The sequence below is a fragment of the Sus scrofa genome, chromosome X, assembly GCF_054392235.1.
Source record: "Sus scrofa isolate SSC_HxYL_T2T_F1_AM1 chromosome X, Sscrofa_HxYL_maternal_Yorkshire_Landrace_v2.0, whole genome shotgun sequence".
Classification (NCBI taxonomy): Eukaryota; Metazoa; Chordata; class Mammalia; order Artiodactyla; family Suidae; genus Sus; species Sus scrofa.
This window is the reverse complement of record NC_139401.1, coordinates 136,049,995-136,065,174: the sequence shown is the minus strand read 5'-3', so window position 1 is coordinate 136,065,174 and position 15,180 is coordinate 136,049,995. Positions and strand designations below refer to the sequence as shown.

General features: G+C 37.3%; 1 long non-coding RNA gene across 1 annotated transcript in view; it reads left to right on the top strand.

Moving 5' to 3' along the window:
- The window catches only part of LOC146394845 (uncharacterized), a 37,173-nt gene extending 22,478 nt beyond the window's left edge, over window positions 1–14,695 (top strand). Inside the window, exon 3 of the long non-coding RNA XR_014835681.1 lies at window positions 11,564–14,695. This is a non-coding gene — a long non-coding RNA (uncharacterized LOC146394845). The remainder of the gene's footprint in view (window positions 1–11,563) is intronic.
- Window positions 14,696–15,180: the final 485 nt, after the last annotated feature.

Genomic DNA, 15,180 nt, shown 5'->3' with positions numbered 1-15,180 from the left:
TAGTAGCATGTTGTTTAGTCTCCATGGAGTAGGTTTTTTCTCTTTCCTTTTCCCATGGTTGATTTCTAATTTCATGGCATTGTGGTCAGAGAAGATACTTGAGATAATTTCTATGCTCCTAAATTTATTGAGATTCGCTTTATGTCCCAATATGTGGTCGATTCTTGAGAATGTTCCATGAGCATTTGAGAAGAATGTGTATTCTGATTTTTTTGGATGTAGTGTCCTGAAGATATCAATTAAGTCTAACTTTTCTATTGTTTCCTTTAGGATCTCTGTTGCTTTATTGGTTTTCTGTCTAGAGGATCTGTCCATTGATGTGAGGGGGGTATTTAGGTCTCCTACTATGATTGTATTCTCATCAATATCTCCCTTTATGTCTGTTAATATTTGTTGTATGTATCTGGGTGCTCCTATGTTTGGGGCATATATGTTGATGATAGTAACATCCTCTCCTTGGATGGATCCCTTAATCATTAAATAGTGTCCTTCTTTGTCTTTCTTTATGTCTTTTGTTTTAAAGTCTATTTTGTCTGATATGAGCGTTGCAACTCCTGCTTTTCTGTCATGTCTATTGGCATGAAATACTTTTCCCCAGCCTTTCACTTTCAATCTATATGTATCTTTTGTCCTAAGGTGAGTTTCTTGTAGGCAGCATATTGAAGGTTTTTGCCGTTTTATCCACTCAGCCATTCTGTGTCTTTTGATTGGGGCATTCAGTCCATTGACATTTAAGGTGATAATTGATAGATGATTATTTATTGCCATTTGATCCTCGTGTTCCAGTTGATTCTATGGTTCTCCATTCTTCTTTTTTTTTTTTTTTTTTTTTGGTTGGATGGTCTCCTGTTATTATCTGCTTGAGTGTATTTTTTTTTTTCATTTTTTGCAAATGCAATATTTGGTTTTGGCTTGTGGTTGCCCTGTTTTTTAAGTATGCTAACCCCTTCCCATAATTGTGTGTTTTAGCCTGATGGTCCTGTAAGTTCAAACACTTCATTATTATATTAAAATTAAGAAGAGAGACATACATACAAACAAAAAGGATTATTTACCTCCTAACATCCCTTGCCCACATTTTATGGTTTTGATGACTCTTTTATTTTTTTCTTTTTAATTTTATTTTGTTTGAAGCATGTTCATGATTAAATCTGTATGCTGGCTTATTTGAGTGACTGCTCTCTGATTGTATCTTCCTCAGTCCTAGTTCTTCCTCTTCTTCTTCTTCTTCTTTTTTTTTTTTTTTTTTCTTTTTTCTTCCCTTTCCTTCCTTTCTTTTTGGTTTAGAGAAGCCCTTTCAATATTTCCTTTAACCTGGGTTTTGTGTTGCTGTATTCTTTAAGTTTTTGTTTGTTGGGAAAAATTTTTATTTCCCCTTCTATTTTAAATGATATTCTTGCTGGATAAAGTATTCTAGGTTGCATATTTTTTCCTTTGAGCACTTTAAATATCTCTTGCCATTCCCTCCTGGCCTGTAGTGTTTCTGTAGAGAAATCAGCTGATATTCTTATGGGGGTTCCCTTGTAGGTAACATTCTGTTTTTCTCTTGCTGCCTTTAGGATCCTCTCTTTATCACTAACTTTTGCCATTTTTATTATGATGTGTCTTGGTGTGGGTCTGTTTGGGTTCAGTTTGTTTGGGGCCCTCTGTGCTTCTTGTATCTTGAATCCAGTATCCTTTAGATTTGGGAAGTTTCCAGCGATAATTTCTTCAAATATATTTTCCATTCCTTTATCTTTTTCTACTCCTTCTGGAATTCCTATTATGCGTAGATTGGCCCGTTTTATATTATCCCATAGGTCTCTTATATTGCTTTCCAGTTTTTTGATTCGGTTTTCTGTCTGTTGACCAGATTGAGTGATTTCCATTATTCTATCTTCCATATCACTGATTCGTTCTTCTGCATTATTCATTCTGGTTTTTACTGCCCCTAGTTCAGTTTGCATCTCTGCAAATGAATGTTCTAGTTTTTCTTGGCTCCTCCTTATATTTTCTAGCTCCTTTCTGAGGGTATCTGCATTGCTGTTCATATCTTCTCTTAATTCCTTCAGTATTTTCACTATTTCTCTTTTGAACTCCAGGTCTGTCAGACTGCAGAGATCAGTTTCATTGTTGACTGTTTTAGGTGAGTTCTCCTGTTGGTTTGACTGGGGGTGGTTTCTCAGCTTCTTCATCTTGCTTGTTGTCTTCTTTCTCCTGAGGGAGTTGTACTCTCCGTTATCGGGTAGTGTTTGCCTTGTCACTGCCCTGGAATATTTCCTGAGGGCTGTCGTTGTTGGTCAATCTTTTTTTGAGGCAGTGTGGCTTTTCTGGAGTGTTGATGGGACTAACAGTGTTTCTTTGAAGCAAAGGAGGACTTCCTGAGGGCAGACAGGACTGGGAGGTCCACCCCACGATGGTAGCAGATTTCACTTGGTTCTCAGCACCCCCTGGGGTCTTGGGCGGGTAGCAGGGCCCTTGGAGACTCAAGAGGTTCCTCCCCAGGGCAGCCCGACTCAGAAAGACCGTCTGAGATCTTTTCCCGATTCCGCCAGGCTTGTTGCAGCTTTTCTGGGCTGCAGGGGGTCCTGCCTGGAGCTGGCAGTCCTATGCAGCTGGTCCACTAGGTCTCAGCACCCCTTGGGGTCTTGTGTTCCCAGGTTTTTAGTGTTCAACTGGGAGTCACATCATTGGCTTCCCTGGTTCTCAGGCCTTCAGACATAGAATGAATTATACGACTGGCATTCTTGGTTCTCCAGCTTTCAGACAGCAGATTGTAGGACTTCTTGTCCTCCGTAACAAATGTGAACTATCTTTTTATCTTTTTTTCTTTTTAGAGCCACGCCTGTGGCATATGGAGGTTCCAAGGCTAGGGGTCTAATTGCAGCTGTTGCTGACAGTCTACACCAGAGCCACAGCAATGCCAGATCCGAACCACGTCTGCGACCTGCACCACAGCTCATGGCAACACTGCATCCTTAACCCACTGAGTGAGGGCAGGTATTGAACCCGCAACCTCATGGTTCCTAGTTGGATTTGTTTCTGCTGTGCCATGATGGGAAGTTCAACATGAGCTATTTTTTTTTATAATAAATCTCCTATCTATCTACCCATCCATCTCTCTATCTCTCTATCTGTCTATCTATCTCTATATCTCTATCTCCAAGGTTCTGGTTCTTTGAAGATTTTTGATGAATACAGGGTCATATACCAAAAAAAAATCATTTGCAGATGAATGTCAAGAAGTTTCTATGCTTTCTTCTAGTAGTTTTACAGTTTCAGGTCTTACATTTCAGTCTTTAATCAATTTTGAGTTAATTTTTGTATATGGTGTGAGAAAAGGATCCAATTCTGTTCTTTTGTGTATAAATAGCCAATTTTCTCAGTACTATTTAAGAGATTATTTTTCCTCATTGTATATTCTTGCACTTTTGTCAAAGATCAGTTGACTGTAGATGTATAGATTTATTTTTGGGCTCTCTATGAATACATTTTGAAAACAGGAGGTGTGATGTCTCCATCTTAGTTCTTGCTGAAGATTGCTTTGATTACTCAGGGTCTTTTGTGGTACCATAGGAATCTTAGAATTTTCTATTTCTGTGTAAAATGTCATTGAAATTTTCATAGGGGTTACATTAAATCTATATATAGCTTTGAGCAGTATGGACATTTTAACAATGTTAACGATTTTAATCCATGGACACAGGATATCTTTCCATTCATTTATGTCTTCTTAAATTTCTTTCATCATCAATGTTTTATAGTTTTCAGTGTACAGATTGTTTACTTCCTTTGTTAAATTTATTCCTAAGTATTTTATTCTTTTTGTTGCTATTACAAATGGGATTGTTTTCTTAATTTTTTTTTGAATATTTGGTTGGTTGTGTATAGAAATGCAACCGATATTTTGTGTGGATTTTGTATCCTGCAACTTTATTGAATTCATCGATTAGTTCTAGCAATGTTTAGATGGTGTCTTTAGGGTTCTCTCTATATGAGATCATGCCATCTGTAGAGATGTTTTTACTTCTTTTCTCATTTGGATGCTTTTTATTTCTTGCCTAATCGTTCCGGCTAGGACTGCCAATGCTATGTTGAATTGAAAGTGGTGAGAGTGAATATTCTTGTTTTTTTTTTTTTTTTTTTTTCTGATCTTAGAGGAAAAGCTTTCAACTTTTTTTTCTTTTTTTTTTTTTTGTCTTTTTTTTGCTATTTCTTGGGCCACTCCCGCGGCATATGGAGGTTCCCAGGCTAGGGGTCGAATCGGAGCCGTAGCCACCAGCCTATGCCAGAGCCACAGCAATGCGGGATCCGAGCCGCGTCTGCAACCTACACCACAGCTCACGGCAACGCCGGATCGTTAATCCACTGAGCAAGGGCAGGGATCGAACCTGCAACGTCATGGTTCCTAGTCGGATTCGTTAACCACTGGGCCACAACGGGAACTCCAGCTTTCAACTTTTTAACCATTGACAAAGATGTTAATTGTGGGCTTGTCATATATACCCTTTATTATATTGAGGTAATTGCAGTTGGAAAACAATGATAAGATTTTAGTCTCTTAAATTTGTTAACATTTGTTTTGTGGTCCAACGTATGGCCCATTCTTGATATGTTCTATATGTACTTGAGAAGAATGTGTACTCTGCTGCCAATGGATGGAATGTCTTGTAAATATCTGTTAGTTCCATTTTGACTATAGTATTGATTCAAGTGCTCTGTGTCCTTATTGTTTTCCTGTCTGGATGATCTATTTTGAAAGTGGGCTATCGAAGACTCCTACTATTATTTTATTGCTGTGTATTTCTCCCTTCATTTGTTAATATTTCCCTGACATACCTAGGTGCTCCAGGGTTAGATGTCTAGCTTATATATTTACAAATGATATACCCTCTTGGTGAATTCATCCCTTTATAATTATATAATTACCTATTTTGTCTCTTCTGGTAGTTTTTGACTTACAGTCTATTTTTCTAGTGACAATAGCCACCCCTGCCCTCTTTTGGTTATTTGCATTGAGTATCTTTTTCTACCCTTTCACTTTCAGCCTATTTGTATCCTTAAATTTAGGTGAGTCCTTGTAGGCAGCATGTAGTTGGATCTTGTATGTGTGTGCCTTTTAAAAAAATCCATTCAGCCACTCTCTGTCTTTTGATTGGAGAAGTTTTATCCATTTAGTGTTAATTATCCATAGATAAGAACTTACTATTGCTATTTTATTCATTGTTTTGTGATGTGTTTCTCTCTTGCTGTCTTCTTTGTGATTTGATAACTTTTTGTAGTACAATGCTTTGATTCCTTTTTCTTTCTCTTTTGTGTGCCCACTAGTGATTTTTTTCTTTATAGTTACATAAAAGTCTGATAGTTATAAATGTCTATTTATTTGCTGTTTAATAATTTTTTAAAATTAATCAATGAATTTTATTACATTTATAGGTGTACAACAGTCATCACAACCAAATTTTATAGATTTCCATCCCAAACCCTCAGTGCATCCCCCCCAACCCCCAACCTGTCTCAGATACTGACTTACAGACTTTGAAAAACTTGTGGTTTAGAAATAAATGTCTATTTTAAGCTAATAACAACTTAATTTCCATTGCACACAAAAACTCTATAAGCTTACTCCCTAACCCACATTTTATGTTATTGACAAAATTTACACCATTTTATAATGTGTACCCATTATCAAATATTATAGCTGTAGTTATTTTTAATACTCTTGTCTTTTAACTTTTACACTAGAGTTAAAATCATTTAAGCACCACCATTACAGTATTATTCTGAATTTGACTATATACTTACCTTTACCATTGAGTTTTATGCTTTCATATATGTTCATGCTATTAATGAGCATCTTCTAATTTCAACTCAAAGAACTCCCTTTAGCATTTCTTGTAAGGCAGGCCTAGAGATGATAAACTCCCCCAGCTTTTGTTTGTCTGAGAAAGACTTTCTCTCCTTCATTTCTGAAGGACGTCCTTACCAGTTATACTATTTTTGGTTTTTCTCCTTTCAGAACTTGGAATATATACCATCTCACTCTTTCCTGGTGTATAAGTTTTCTGCTGAGAAATCCACTGTGAGCCTTATGGGATTTCTCTTGTATATGATTAATTGCTTTTCTCTTGCTGTTTTCAAAATTCTGTATTTGGCTTTTGAGAATTTGACTATAACATGTCTAGGTTTAATCTATTTTGGTTGATCCTGTTTTATGATCTGAGCTTCATGGATCTGAATGTCCACATCCCTGTCATGATTTGGAAGTTTTCAGCAATTATGTCTTTTTTTCATTTTAAAAAGTTTTTTTGAAGTGTAGTTGATTTCCAAGGTTGTGATAATTTCTGCTGTACAACAAAGTGATTCAGTATATATACACATATCTATTCTCCTTCAGATTCTTTTCCCACATAGATTATCACAGAACATTGGGTAGAGTTCTCTGTGCTATATGGCAGGTCCCCATTGGCCAGTCATTCCATATACCTCAGTGTGCATATGCTAATTCCAAACCCCCAGTCCATCCCTATCCACCCCCACCTGCCCCCTTTGGTAATCATAAGTTTTTCAAAGTCTATGAGTCTATTTTTGTTCTATAAATAAGTTCATTTGTATCCTTTTTTTAGATTCAACATATAAGTGATATCATATGATGTTTGTCTTTCACTGGCTAACTTCACTTAGTACAATAATTTATAATTCCATCCATGTTGCTTCAAATGGCATTATTTCATTCTGTTTTATGGCTGAGTAATATTCCATTGTATATATGTACCACATCTTCTTTATCCATTCCTCTGTCAATGGACACCGTCTGCCCTTTTTTCTCTTTCTTGTTCAGGGAGTCCCCTGTGTTTATTAGTTCATTTGATGAGGTCCCATAAATCATATAGGCTTTCCTCACTGTTTTTTATTATTTTTTCCACTTGACTGGATAATTTCAAATGGTCTGTATTTGAGTTCACAGATTCTTTCTTCCATTTGATCAAGCCTGATGTTGAAGATCTCTATTGCATTTTTATTTGATTTATCATATTCTTCAGCTCCAGAATTTCCGTTTGGTTCTCCTTTTATGTTTTTTTCCTCTTTGTTGAAGCTCTCTCTTTTTTTCTTTTCTTTTTCTTTTTTTTTTTTTTTTTTTTTTTTTTTTTTTTTTTTTTTTTTGCTTTTTAGGGCCTTACCTGTAGCATATGGAGGTTCCCAGGCTAGGGGTTGAATTGGAGCTGTAGCTGCTGGCCTATGCTACAGCCACAGCAACATGGGATCTGAGTGGCATCTGCAACCTACACCACAGCTCACGGCAATGTCAGATCCTTAACCCACTGAGTGAGGCCAGGGATCCAACCCACAACCTCATGGTTCCTAGTTGGATTTGTTTCCACTGCGCCACAATGGAACGCCTCTTATTTTGTTTTTATATTGTTTTTCTGACTTTGCTGAGTTGTCTATGTTCTCTTGTAGTTCTCTGAACTCCCTTAAAAGAATTATTTTCAATTATTTGTAAGGAAATTTGTAGATCTCCATTTCTTTGGGGAAATTATTGCATTCTTTTGGTGGTGATATATTTTATCATTTTTGTATTAATTTAATTCCTTCATTGCCTTCCATGCATTTGAAGAAGCAGTTTATTGACTGGCCCTGGGAGAGAAAGACCTTTGCCTGCCAGCCTAAGTAGGGACTCTGGGGGTCTCTCAGACTTTTTCTATGGTGTGCCTACTCCATTCCTCTTGTTTTCCCTCTTCAGAAAAAATTTTAGAATTGCATGCACTCTCTCAATCCTGCAAAACCAGGCCAAGTGCTGAGTCTCCTATTTACTTTCCCTAGGGCAGTGCCCTAAAGAGTTGAGCTGAATGCATGTGCTTGTGCATGATCTGCAGAGGCTTGCATGTACTTTTATGGGGGCATGCACAGGGCACTGTCTCCAGGGTGTGAGGGATACATGAAGTTCTGGGGGCACCTATGGACCAATTAGGGGAGCCCACCAGTGATGCATCCCACAAGGTTCATGTACAAGCCTCTTGATGGATTCCATAAGGTGAGTAGTACAATTCATTATCTTTTGTTGAGTTCCACACCCCAGATGCTCTGATCCCCCATCCCTTTCCCCTACTCCTCGATGATTCCTATCTGCTTATTTTGACAATACCGTAAGTGTCATGGGTGGAGTGAAAATAAAGTGGACCTCAAGAGCAACTAGAGAAGTTAGGCCTTCACTTTCTCCTACAGGAGAAATCACAGGCCAAGGGTATCTCCACTATCTTTGCAGAGGGGGTATACAGGTAAAGTAAAACTGTTTTTTTTTATCATCTTCAATGAGTCCAGTCTTGGACTGTTGCTCCAATGAATGACCAGAATCTCTCTATGGACTTCTACATTCCCAAAAAAGTATTCTCATCATGGATGGTTGTTTAAAAGATCTAAAACCCCTATTCCACCATCTTGCTGATATTACTTTCCTGACCAAAGATTTAAAACCAGATTTCTCTCAATCAAATATGGTATTCTTTGCACTCAACAACACACCTTCTTTGCTAATTATATCCATTCGAAATGTGTGTATGAAAATTAAACATGCCTTTTCATTTTACCAGATCAGTAGCTTTCAACAAAATTGACCCTTCCCTCCTGGAAGTTGTTCTTACCCTGACTTTTATTATACTACATTTTCCTGGTTTCCCTCCTATTAATGTGGCTACTTCCCAGACTCTTTTTCTAGGCCCTTCTCCTTTACTTGGCCCCTCAATGTTGAAGTACTCAGGACTCTTACTGGACCCTTTGCTTTTCACACTTGCTCCACACACTTGTCCTAATAAATGTCATCCACTCCTGACTTCAACCTACCATTGATATGCTGGTGACACCCACCTTTATATCTCCAGCATACACCATTTTTCTAAACTCAATATTACATCTAATTGCATACTCTACATCTGCATACTTCAATTTCGATATGCTCAAAGTTTAACTAATTATCTTTTTTTCTCAACCCTGCTCATCTTCTAGAGTTCCCAAACTCAATAAATGGTAATACTATCCACTCAACTTCTCAAACCATAAACTTATGAATCAATCTTTTCTCCTTTTTCTTCATCCCATATATGCAATGAATCAAAAAATTCCTCTCAATTCTTTCTTAAAAATAGCTCCATTTAATTAAATTTTCTATATCTCCACAAACACACCCACTAACCACAAAGCTATTAGTAATACTTACTTGTACTGCTTCACTATCTTAACTAGTTTCCTCATAAAACCTTTTGTCTCCACTGTAATATTTTCTCCTTGTAGCAGAGTAAAAATTTAAAATGCAAAATTTATCTCCATCACTCTTTTCATCCCCTTAATTACTAAATCATGTATCTCTTTGGTCAGTGTTTCCTGTAAGTTATCCATCTTTGCCCCCAGTTTATTTCCAATGTCTTGCATCATCTTCAGCATCAACCGTCTAAAGTCTTTTTTCTGGAAGCTAAGAATCTCCTCCTCACTCAGCTGTTTGGGGTTTTTCCTTTCTCCCTCATCTGAGTTATAGTCCTTTGTCTTTTCATTTTTATAGGTTTTTGGTGTGGTGACCTTTTTACAGATAACAGAGTTGTAGCCTCTCTTACTTCTGGTGTCTGCCCCCCTTGTGGCTGAAGTTGGTAGGGGGCTTGCTGTAGGCTTCCTGATGGGAGGGGCTGGTGCCTGCCCCCTGGTAGGTGGAGCTGATTCCTATCCCTCTGGTGGGTGGGGCTTTGTCTCTAGACGGGTTTAGAGGTATGTGCCTGGGGTTGGGGGGGGGGGGTCTTTAGGTAGCAGGTTTACTGAGAGGCAGGGGCCGTGATCCCACCTGGGTTGTTTGCCCTGGGGCTTCTCAGCCTGACTGATGGGTGGGGCCAGATTTTCCCCAAAGGGCCCCCTCCAGAGAAAGGCAGCTGCTGAATATTCCTGAGAGCTTTGTTTTCAATGTCCATCCCTCACAACAAGCCACGTTCACCCCTGTTTTCCCAGGATGTCCTCCAAGAACTGCAGTCAGGTTTGACCCAGATTCCCATGGAGACCTTGCTCTGCCCTGGGACCCAGTGCACGTGAAAGTCTGTGTGCACCTTTTAAGAATGGGGTCTCCATTTCCCCCAGTCCCGTGGAGCTCCTGCGCACAAGCCCCACTGGCCTTCAATGCCAGATGCTCCAGGGGCTCTTTCTCCCAGTGCCGGATCCCCGCACGTGAGGGTTTGATGTGGGGCTCAGAACTCTCACTCCTGTAGGTGAGTCTCTGTAAACCAATTAGTTTCCAGTCTGTGGAGCTTCCCACCCAGGAGGTATGGGGTTGTTTATATCGGGAAACCGCCCCTCCGACCTCCTGATGTGGCCTCCTCTTGTTCTTCTGGAGTAGGGGATCTTTTTTAAGGTTTCTGGTCCATTTTGGTGAAGAGTGCTCAGTCTTTAGTTGTGAATTTTGTTGTTTTTAGGAGAGAAGTTGAGCTCCAGTCCTTCTATTCCACCATTTTAATCCCCCCCTTAATTACTGAATCAAACTTCTTAACATTTCCAGGTCACTCCTAGTTCTCTACTATCTCATATCCTACCTTCTCCCCCTCACATTCCACATATACTTGCCTTCTTTCATTTCCTTAAACATACCAAGTTTTCTCCTGCCTCAGGCATTTGCCCATGTTGGTCCATCAAACCAGCCCCCTTCACATAGCTTACTCTTGCTCATTCTTTAGATATCTTACCTATAATCTTTGGCTCTGGTACCTTGAAGACTAAATTATGTCTTTCATTATACACTTCAGTCACATTCAGTGTTCTCACCACAATTAATTATTTAATTATATGTAATTATTTATTATATCTTTCTTTCTTTGGCTAAAATATAAACTTCATGAAGGTAGGAATAATTATTTTGTTGTTAATTGTTGTGTCCTCACTACCTGGTATATTGTAAAACTGCTGGGGAAAAGAACACATATCAATGCACTATGGTCTATTCCACTGTTAAATGAAAACAAGTTTCAGATTATTTCTCATTACAGGTCATTAATATCATTGCTTCCTAATACTAAGGCGTAAAATTGAGAGATATATGTATTTCAATTGTGTCTATCAACTAGATCTATACTCCACTCTCTATTACAATTTTATTTTGATATGTGCCTGAGCTGTTGACTCAGAAATTTTAATTTGTGTAATATACTGCTTGAAAGTCATGCATTATTCACTCAATGTCAAAATACCAAGAAGTATTTTTAATTCTTCCTTATTTCTTACTGTGATTTTAAAAATTCTACTGGGTAAGGTGGCATAGACTCATCTTGGAAAATATACTCATTTGACTTCACTTACTTTGATTTTCAAATAGGATTTCCTTATATTACAAAAGAAAAGAAATAAATATTTCCTCCTTTCATCTCTTGGATACAAAACCAAGACCCAAATATATATTGTCTATAAGAGACTCACTTTATCATAAAGACATGGAAAGTTTAAAAGGAAATATGTGGTAAGTGGTACTCAATGAAAAAGTAATCCAAAGAAATATGGAGTGGCTATATTAGTAGAACACAAAATAGCTCTGATGCTTGACTGATTTACCCACCCATTCCAGGCTCTTGGTGAAAGAAGCAGGGAGGCTACCCACAGCATCCCCTCTGCACTGAGGAAACTCAGGAACCCAGCAACCCAGCCGCCATGCACTGTACGTTGATGATACCCAGGGAAGAATCAAGATGGTGGCAGAATAAAAGGACATAGAGCCTACCTCTTCCCACAAATACTTCAGAAATACATCTACAAATGGATCAATCCTGGAAGGATACCTACTAAACACTGGTAGAAGAACTCAAACACCTGAAAGGACAAGAGGGATCTCCATGTAACTGGGTTGGACAAAGATGGGGGGAGAAACAGAAGGAGAGTGGAAGCAGGTTGGGACCTGCACCCCTGGAAGGTTGCTGAAGGAGAGGAGAGGTTTCTGTACCCAGGGAAGTCCCCTCAGTAGCGAGGAGGTCGGCTGGGACAGAAAAGGAGTTTTGGAGGCTTGGAGGAAAACACAATAGCCGGCCTGTGGCAGGCAGGACAGAATGAGACATACACTGATGATTCCTACCACTTCCCTGTGTGCCCCATCCTGAGACTCCCAACTGCTGATATGGGCTGGGGCTGGGGACTGGAACACAAGGTTGAGAGAATATATCCAGGGAGAACACTTCAGTCAGTTGTACAGAGGCAGGTTGGAGGGCAGAGCAACACAAGTGAAAATGTTTAAAAGGAGGCCATGGTGGCCACAGAGGCTAAGCACCATTGGTGAATGGTGTGTGAGGAGCAGGGTAGCCCCCTTTCCCAAATAATGCTATTTGCAGCAATATGGATGGGCCTCAAGAGTATCTGCTAAGTGAAGTAAATCAGCTAGAGAAAGACAAATATCACATGATATCACTTATATGTGGAATCTAATTAAACATGATACAAAAGAACTTATTTATAAAATAGAAACAAACTCACAGATGTTTTTTTCTTTTTAAAGCCATATCTGCAGCATATGGAAGTTCCCAGGCTAGGGGTCAAATTGGAGCTGCAGCTGCAGGCCTACACCATAGTAACACCAGATCCTAGCCACATCTGTGACCTACACCACAGCTGTGGCATCACCAGATCCTTAACCCACTGAGCAAGGCCAGGGATCAAGCCTGCATCCTCACAGAGACAACGCAAGGCCCTTAACCCACTGAGCCACAATAGCAACTCCATTAAAAGATTTTGAAATCAAACTTAGGATTACCAAAGAGGAAACTGTAGTGGGAGGGATAAATTAAGAGGATGGGATCAACACATACACACTACTGTATATAAAATAGAAAACTAACAAGGACCTACTGTATAGAACAGGGAGGCCTACTCAATGTTCTGTAAGAACCTGTATGAGAGAAAAGAATGGATATATGTATATGTATAACTGATTCACTTTGCTGTACACCTGAAACTAATACAACATTGTAAGTCAACTATACCCCAATACAAATTTTAAAAAGAACATAAAATAGTTTTCAGAACAAGAAATATTAGGAATAAAGGCAGACACTCAATAATGGTAAACAGATCAATTCTCTAGGAAGACATAGAAATTTTAAATATATGTCACCTAACAATAAGGATTGAATGTACATGAAATAAAAACTGACAGAAATTAAAGATGAAATAGACAAAACATGGTTATAATTGGATATTTCTACACACCTTTTTCAGTAACTGATAAAACGAGCAGACAGAACATCAGTAAGGGTATAAAATATTTGAAGAGCCAGATAAACCAACATGATTTAATTGTCATTTATAGAAAACTCCTCACAACAGCAAAATACACATTCTTTTCAACTTTGCATGGAACATTCAACAAAAAAGCCAAATTTTTGGCCATAAAACAAGTCTCCATAAATTTAAAAGGAGTGAAATCAAACTAAGTATGTTCTCTGACCACAGCAGAATTAAAATAGGACTGTAAGATAGACATCTCAAAAATACATAAATACATGGAATTGAAAACAAATTTGTATATCACACATGAGTCAAAGAAGAAATCATAAATTAAATTAGAAAATAATTTTACCTGAATGAAAATGAAAACATGGCATACCCATATTTGTGGATTGTAGCTAAAGCAGTGCTTATGGGAAATTTATGGTATTAAGTGATTAGTAGAAAAACAAGGAAGTATTCAAATAAATAACCTAAGCTTCTACCTTAACAACTAGAAATAGAAGATCAAATTCAATCCAAGGTGTGTTGGGAAGGAAATAATAAAGGGAATCAATGACACTGAAAACAGAAAAACAATAGAGAACATCAGTGAGGTCAAGAGCTGTCATTTGAAAAGATTCATAAATCTTAACTAACGTGATCAAGAATAAAAGGGAGAAGAAACAAATTATGGATATCAGGAATGAAAGAAAGCTGTCACTACAGATCTTACATATATTAAAAGGATAATAGGAAAATATTATGAACAATTTTGTCATGAGATTTAAAAACTAGATGAAATTGACAAATTGCTTGGAAGAAATCAAATATTTTGAAATTGACAAAAAATTGAAAATCTAAATAAGCATGTATTCTACAAAGACATTATATTAATCATTTAAAATACTACAGGACCAGATAGACCAGATGAATTCTATGAAATGTATAAGGAAGAAGTAATAGCAATCTTTAAAAAGTCAGAAATTATAAGAGGACACTTTTCAAATAATTTTAGGCCATCAGTACCTGGATATTAAAACAAGATTAAAATATTGTAAGAATAGAAAGCTACAGAGCAACATCCCTTATGAACATAGATGTAAAATTACTCAACATAATATTAGCAAATTGGATCCGGTAATACCTATAAAAAAATGCATCACAACCAAATGAAGTTTATTCTGGGAATGCAAGGTTACATTAACATTTGAAAATAAATTGTTATAATTCACCATATCAACAGAATAAGGGAGAAAAAACCACCAGAACATCTTAATATGCAGGAAAAGCATTTGAAGAAAATCAAGTCTAATTGAAGATTAAAAAAACCTCTTAGCAAAAAGAAATTGAAGGGTACTTAGCCTGATAAAGGCATCTACAAAAAAGCCCTAATGTATTATCCTTAAGATTGAGAACAAGGCAAATGTGTCCACTCTTGCTATTTCTTTTCAACATTATACTGGTGGTCCTAGCCATTATAATGAGATTAGTACAAGAAAAAAAAGTCATAAAGATTTAAAAGGAAAAAACAACACTAACTTTATTCACAAGTGACATTTTGTATAAATGGAAAATCCTAATGAATCATCAGAAATGCTATTAAATACACAATTGAGTAAGGTCATAAGATATAAAAGCAACATACAAAAGCTGACTTTTTATAAACTAGCAAATAACAATTGAATATTTTTCCATGTTTTGTGTTTATGTTTTATTTTTAATTTTATATTGGAGTATTGTTGATTTACAGTGTTGTATTAGATAATTGAGTATTGATAATAAAAAGTTATTACATTTAAAATATCATCCCCAAACATGAATTTCTTAAAGCTACATTTAGCAAAATATGTGCAAACCTGTACATTTTAAATTGTGACAAAAATAGAAGAAAAGTTAAATAAGTGGAGAGATATACCATATTTATAGATTAGAGGACTCAGTTGTGTCAAAGTTGTGGCAAATTCTCCTCATTAATTCATAGAATCAATT